At 46.4% G+C, this 7,975-nt stretch overlaps 1 pseudogene across 1 annotated transcript in view; it reads right to left on the reverse strand.

Annotated features, from left to right (window-relative positions):
* Positions 1 to 2,782: 2,782 nt before the first annotated feature.
* The window catches only part of LOC310796364 (E3 ubiquitin-protein ligase TRIM8-like), a 20,286-nt pseudogene continuing 15,093 nt past the window's right edge, over positions 2,783 to 7,975 (reverse strand). The window contains exons 4-7 of the transcript XR_014553968.1: positions 7,363 to 7,596; positions 7,199 to 7,230; positions 4,513 to 4,629; positions 2,783 to 3,791 (exon numbers count right to left, since the gene is read on the reverse strand). The product of XR_014553968.1 is annotated as an E3 ubiquitin-protein ligase TRIM8-like (transcript). The remainder of the gene's footprint in view (positions 3,792 to 4,512; positions 4,630 to 7,198; positions 7,231 to 7,362; positions 7,597 to 7,975) is intronic.

The raw sequence follows: 7,975 nt of genomic DNA on the forward strand, positions 1-7,975 counted from the left end.
GTGTGGGCTGGCTACAGGGTGGATAGAGTGTGGGCTGGCTACAGGGTGGATAGAGTGTGGGCTGGCTACAGGGTGGATAGAGTGTGGGCTGGTTACATGGTGGATAGAGTGTGGGCTGGTTACATGGTGGATAGAGTGTGGGCTGGTTACATGGTGGATAGAGTGTGGGCTGGTTACATGGTGGATAGAGTGTGGGCTGGTTACATGGTGGATAGAGTGTGGGCTGGTTACAGGGTGGATAGAGTGTGGGCTGGTTACAGGGTGGATAGAGTGTGGGCTGGTTACATGGTGGATAGAGTGTGGGCTGGTTACAGGGTGGATAGAGTGTGGGCTGGCTACAGGGTGGATAGAGTGTGGGCTGGTTACAGGGTGGATAGAGTGTGGGCTGGCTACAGGGTGGATAGAGTGTGGGCTGCTTACAGGGTGGATAGAGTGTGGGCTGGTTACAGGGTGGATAGAGTGTGGGCTGGCTACAGGGTGGATAGAGTGTGGGCTGGTTACATGGTGGATAGAGTGTGGGCTGCTTACAGGGTGGATAGAGTGTGGGCTGGTTACATGGTGGATAGAGTGTGGGCTGGCTACAGGGTGGATAGAGTGTGGGCTGGCTACAGGGTGGGGTGCATTGCAATATGATGACTCTTTTTTTGACGGGAAGCTTCGACATTTCAAAATGTGACCCGGTGAGCCAGAGTCCAAACCGTGAAACCTATAATTCACCTAAACAAATAACAGAACCTCTTGCTTCTCATGGACTGTCTTCCAGGTTATAATTTATAACCATGGAAGATATAGTCCATGAGATTCCACTCAAAGTTTCAGACCAAAGGCTCGAAACACAACGGAATGTAATATAATATGCTTGTTTATTCAATATTTCCCACTGATTTGTCTGTCTGTATAAAAAGTCATGAAAAACCTGACAAGCATTTTGTAGTCCAGTGTGTGTTGCTAAGCCACGTGGACTTTGGAGTCCACGGAGAGGCTCCCCTGCATGCTTTCAGCCGCAAACAGGAAATCAAAGAGCTCAGAACTTCCAAGTCCAATAACGACAGCAAAGTGAACAGTCTTCTTTAGGCACTGGAGTCTCTAGAGTCCGTATCGAGGCTCTCGGATGGATCGGATGATGGAGATGCGTTTCCTGCTTGAATGGATTTAAGACTACATTATTCACATTAAGCACGTCCAGTCAAACTGAAAGAGGAATAAGGCAACAGACAGACGATGACTGGCTTTCAGATGAAGCCATGCCTTTTGTTGCTGTGTTTTAAAGGAACACTCCGCCCATTTTCAACCAGCTTTGTATCATTAGAACATCAGTAGTATATCAGAAAACTGTAAACGGTTTTGAAGTCTGTCATTTAATTTGACAGTTATTGAGTGTTAAAGTGTGGACCAGTGACATCACTGGTCCACACTTTAACACACTAACTCAAATTAATAACTCATTAACTCAAATCAACTCTCAATAACTGTCAACTAGATGAATGATGAATAGTTTGACAGTTATTGAGAGTTGATTTGAGTTAATGAGTTATTAATTTGAGTTAGTGTGGACCAGTGATGTCACTGGTCCACACTTTAACACTCAATAACTGTCAAATTAAATGACAGACTTCAAAACCGTTTACAGTTTTCTGATATACTACTGATGTTCTAATGATACAAAGCTGGTGAAAATGGGCGGAGTGTTCCTTTAATAGATGGTTTCATGCCAGATACAGACTCTGGTAATGGCTTGGAGCTACCGGACTACCAGAGCCTTGTTCCAACAACCAGACCACCAGTAACGACTCCAGCTAGCCACCCAGTCCCAAAGCCTACACAGTGGCCTTTTATATTTAGAACCAGCACACACACTGATTTACCCTTATTGTCATAACACAGAAACGATGAGTGCTACCAAAGTAATAGGGTGCGTTTCCTAAAAATAGGGTCAAGTGACGTCGTTAGAATAACGTGTGGTCCTGGAGACAGTGAGAGCAACTCGCCGTGAGAAAAGCTTAGAAAGAGGAAGTGAGGAGGTGGCAGCTAGGCAATAAATCTGAAGGTTATGTATATAACCCCGGTTTTATGAATAATACGAGCGAGAGGACACACTTTATGGGGAACAGAATCCCTGTGACCCTACAGAAGCACTATATTGAAATCGACACCAATGTCCTCATGTTGGGGTTGGAGACATTTTTCACTTTCGCCACTAGGGGCGGTAGCACCATCTTTTATAAAAGGGACTCGCCCACCCTGAAGACCACTCTGGCACGTAGGGTTGTCTGGTGAGTCATCTCTCACACTCATGTTATTCATTAAACCAGGGTTATATACATAACCTTAAGTTTCATTTTGAATAATCGTGAGGTGACTCACTTTATGGGATGTGGGAGCTCCGTATGCCAGACAGCTCATGTAGCTACGACCCCAAAGGGAAGTTGCCAAGTTCCTGAAACTGTGTCCCAAGACCGCCTGTGCCACGCACTGGGCCGAGACGCAAGTCTTATAGAACCCAACTTTTCTGGCTAGTGCGGGAGCTAGCCATAGCATCGGTGGAATTATCCGGCAAGATAACACTAGGCGCTAAACCAATGTCGGTTTTCAGGTAAAGTTGCTGGCGCTGGGTGACTCATGAAAGTCTGGGTGTTGGTGAAACCTGGTAAAAAAAAAATCACTGGACACCGATCCAACGACGGCGACTTTGGCAAAGTTACTGGCGCTGGAGGTCGAGTGACGACAAAGTGTCTTTCTTTATCCTCGAGGATCATTTTGTCGGGTAGAGAAAAGGTGGGCGCGGTCACTACAACCACTGTGAACGGTTAAGCTAGCTAACGGCAGAGGAGCGATGTGCTTCCTTCGTGGGAGAGAAGAAGGCTGAGGATGGCGTAACCACGCCCCGCCACTCCTTTATTATAAAGGATGGTGCTACCGCCCTAGTGGTGGAAAGTGCAAAATTTTCATTTTCTCCAACCCCAACATGAGGCTATTGGTGTAGAATGAAATCTCGTGCTTCTGTAGGATCACATGGAGTCTGTTCCCCATAAAGTGTTGTCATCTCACGATTAGTAGAAATGAAACTTTCAGCCGACCAAAAACGGGAAAGAAAACATAGATGGGACAGATTTGGATGGAAATGACTGCTTCTGGTTTAATTAACTGGTTACATAGTGCTTGGCAGAGGACTGGCCGTAGAGCCCGTAGAACCCGGGGGTTCTGGCTGTCTGTGAGGCGTCCATCAAGCCCCTCATGGAGAGACCCTGAAGCGCCTGGCCCGAGGGCAGCGGGGTGTGAGGGGCAAACTCCTGAGAAGGTATCCAGGGGAAGGAGTTTGGCGGCGGGTACGCGGGGTGGCCGCGCGGGGAGGCCCCGGGGCAGCAGCAGTTATCCAGAGTGCACACGAGTACTTTCCTGCCTTCGTACTGGCCTCCGCCGGGGAAGTGCGAGGAGGGGGAGAACACGGTCCTGAGTGTGGTGGTGGCTCGAGCCGGAGCCCAGACCCACCATGTGATGATGTGCGGAGCTGCCCAGGCCCCGGCCACTAGGGCTGGGGCCGCCGGTGTGAGGAGGAGTCTGGGAGGAGAGGCCACCCCCCGGAGGGATACAAGGAGGAAGCGCGATGGCTCTGGTCTTTGCTACTGGGGGCCAGATCCTGGGAGGTGGAGGGTCCGGGCTTACTGTCCGGGAACGCCGTGCCGTAATTTCCTCTTCTCGGTTCGTGGACCGGCCGCGGTGCCGGAGCCGGAGCCGGTGCAGCCGCTGTGAGACAGAAACCGTCTGGAGGATGGGCGACTCGCTGAATGGCTCTGACAACGGAAAGTGGAGAGAGAGAATACATCGTCATTTCTGACCAATTCAATTTCTGATCAATTTTTTCAATCGATTAATTGGTCAGGTTAACGATCAATTATCGATGAATCATTCTAAAAACTGCTTTTGACATACAAAATCAAAAATACAAAATGCAGGGTTTTACACTGTCTTCAGGCCGACCCAACAAGTTGATCAAACACTAAACTTAGCTGTCATTGTGCTTGTGGATGTGAGATATTTCAACATTGTATTACAATGTTTACAATCATTACTGTTGTCTTTTTGGGTGTAATTCTCCCACCCTGGACTTAATTCTGTCTGCTAGCTTGGCTTTCTTCTTCCTCTGTATGAGCAGTGAATGTACATTTTGCCCTTGTGGTGTTAAATAATTTCAGAAAAGAAAAATGATAAATAGCACATAGCTACATTGTCGATTAATCAGTTAACATATAGTTTGATCGATCACATTCTTAATGATTGATTAATCGATTGTCGTTAATCATTAACATCCCTAGTTCAACATCCTGAAGCCACACTTTGACCCCGTTATCTTTAGTTCCTCATTCTCTCTCTCTCTCTCTCTCTCTCTCTCTCTCTCTCTCTCTCTCTCTCTCTCTCTCTCTCTCTCTCTCTCTCTCTCTCTCTCTCTCTCTCTCTCTCTCTCTCTCTCTCTCTCTCTCTCTCTCTCTCTCTCTCTCTCTCTCTCTCTCTTACCCTCCAGCATTTTGCGTAAGTTCTGCTCTCTCATCGACAGCTCGGAGAGGAAATGATGAGAGTTCAGCTGGCCCACTCGGTGTTGCTGGGAGGGCACTGCCCAGGTGTGAGTTGGACCTGACAGAACCAGAACATAGTGGTCACACAGACAGACAGAACCAGAACACAGTGGTCACACAGACAGACCTGGCTAAACACACACTTTCACATCCACACACACACATACATAAATAACAAGTCTGTCTCAATGTGGGTTGGTCAATCTGAATTCATGCAATGTCTGACCCAGATTCAAGGATGAGCTACTACAAGGACACACACACACACACACACACACACACACACACACACACACACACACACACACACACACACACACACACACACACACACACACACACACACACACACACACACACACACACAGTCTATGGCTAATACCAGGTCTGAACAGTCTATATAGTCATCTCCTTTATACAGTCTATGGCTAATACCAGGTCTGAACAGTCTATATAGTCATCTCCTTTATCCAGTCTATGGTTAATACCAGGTGTGAACAGTCTATATAGTCATCTCCTTTATCCAGTCTATGGCTAATACCAGGTCTGAACAGTCTATATAGTCATCTCCTTTATCCAGTCTATGGCTAATACCAGGTATGAACAGTCTATATAGTCATCTCCTTTATCCAGTCTATGGCTAATACCAGGTCTGAACAGTCTATATAGTCATCTCCTTTATCCAGTCTATGGCTAATACCAGGTATGAACAGTCTATATAGTCATCTCCTTTATCCAGTCTATGGCTAATACCAGGTCTGAACAGTCTATATAGTCATCTCCTTTATCCAGTCTATGGCTAATACCAGGTATGAACAGTCTATATAGTCATCTCCTTTATCCAGTCTTTGGCTAATACCAGGTCTGAAGAGTCTATATAGTCATCTCCTTTATCCAGTCTATGGCTAATACCAGGTCTGAACAGTCTATATATTCATCTCCTTTATACAGTCTATGGGTAATACCAGGTGTGAACAGTCTATATAGTAATCTCCTTTATACAGTCTATGGTTAATACCAGGTATGAACAGTCTATATAGTAATCTCCTTTATACAGTCTATGGGTAATACCAGGTATGAACAGTCTATATAGTAATCTCCTTTATAAAGTCTATGGCTAATACCAGGTCTGAACAGTCTATATAGTCATCTCCTTTATACAGTCTATGGCTAATACCAGGTCTGCACAGTCTATATAGTCATCTCCTTTATACAGTCTATAGCTAATACCAGGTCTGAACAGTCTATATAGTCATCTCCTTTATACAGTCTATGGCTAATACCAGTTGTGAACAGTCTATATAGTCATCTCCTTTATACAGCCTATGGCTAATACCAGGTCTGAACAGTCTATATAGTCATCTCCTTTATACAGTCTATGGCTAATACCAGGTCTGAACAGTCTATATAGTCATCTCCTTTATACAGTCTATGGCTAATACCAGGTGTGAACAGTCTATATAGTCATCTCCTTTATACAGTCTATGGCTAATACCAGGTGTGAACAGTCTATATAGTCATCTCCTTTATACAGTATATGGCTAATACCAGGTGTGAACAGTCTATATAGTCATCTCCTTTATACAGTCTATGGCTAATACCAGGTGTGAACAGGGCCTATGTGACAGAAGTCGTGTTTCCATTACCCTCACAAATGCGCAAAATATAAATATCGCAATAGAAATTGGGTAATGGAAACACGTAAATTTCGAAAAACCTCCCAAATATCGCAAAACGTTTTTGCGCTCTCATGAGGTGGTTTTTCAGACGTGTCGATATAGCAGTTTATCGCAAAAGTGTAATGGAAACAGTTTTTTCGCATTAGCACGTCATGTGACCCATTCTGCTTTGGAAAAGCAGCGAAAAATGAGGAAGAAACGGTTCGATAAGCCGTGGCAAAACCTCCGCAGCAATGGAAAACTTTGAAGTAACGCTAGCAGAAAGACGAGTGTTATGCAAAATATATATAAAATAGATAATGTTTAATGGCAGAAATCGGTCCATGGTGACAGGCTGCCTGTGTGCGCGCATTTGGCACAGCGCGAGGGGATGAAAAGCAAGCACACACCGGTGCGGTGCGTGCTCCTGACTGAAGTGAATACAGTGACTGTGAGTAATACATTACACACGTTTCAGGTGCAGTGTTATAATTATAATAGCTACACAACATTGTGATTATTGACCAAATCAGCCTTTTCCCCCCTCCATCTCTAAATCGGACCAGTTGTAGGCTATTAGGCTTTTTTCCTCTGCCTGTCGCGCTCACTGCATTCACCGCAGCCAGCAACATTTTGCGACTCATTTTATTTTGAATTGATAATCAGGCTCGTTTATATGCGTTGTAACTTCATGTTGTGATTTGCATTGACCATTGGTTGGATTTGAGCATGCAGGGGACGGGATATGGGGCAGATCCACTGTGGCAGGCAGCTGCTGGTAGGCTAATGGGAATTGCGTTCAGGTGTGCGCTCCGTCAGACGGTACCAAACTCAACTTCAATGGAAACGCCTACAAGTCGCAATTGTACATTGTCGAAGTTGTAGAAATATCGCAATTATTTTGCGAAAAACTGTAATGGAAACACAGCTAGAGAGTCCTCAGGCAGGAAGTGGAGTAGAAATGCTTACCTGTCCATTAACAGCTGGTAGGGTTTTGTGTTCTGAAAAAGACAATCAGAAGACAGATGAGTCACTCAGGTCCTGGATCTGCTCATATGAGGAATATTGAGGGCCTACATATATGGCTTGTGAGGAGAGGAGAGAGAAAACAGAAACAGGGGAAGAGGTCTTACCTTCATGAAGTTGATGTTCTCGGCTCTTTGGAAGAACATGTGTGCCGAGCTGAGGAGCTTGTCGGCTTCCTGACGCCTCTCCCTGAGCTCCAGGGCCCGGCGGGACCTCTTCTGCCGGTGCAGACTGTGAGCGCTGTCCAGCAGCTGCATGGTCTCACTCAGGTCCGCTTCCAGCAGCGCCTGCATCCGCTGGTACTGGGCCCGCACGCGCTCCTTCAGCTCACACACTGCGTCCTACAGAGAGCAGCACACAGGTGAGAGACGTGTCACAGGTGAGAGACGCGTCACAGGTGAGAGACGCGTCACAGGTGAGAGACGCGTCACAGGTGAGAGACGTGTCACGTGTCACAGGTGAGAGACGTGTCACAGGTGAGAGACGTGTCACAGGTGAGAGACATGTCACAGGTGAGAGACGTGTCACAGGTGAGAGACGTGTCACAGGTGAGAGACGTGTCACAGGTGAGAGACATGTCACAGGTGAGAGACGTGTCACAGGTGAGAGACATGTCACAGGTGAGAGACGTGTGACAGGTGAGAGACGTGTGACAGGTGAGAGACGTGTCACAGGTGAGAGACGTGTCACAGGTGAGAGACGTGTCACAGGTGAGAGACG

Source organism: Poromitra crassiceps (assembly GCF_964638095.1).
Source record: "Poromitra crassiceps genome assembly, chromosome: 22".
Taxonomy (NCBI): domain Eukaryota; kingdom Metazoa; phylum Chordata; class Actinopteri; order Beryciformes; family Melamphaidae; genus Poromitra; species Poromitra crassiceps.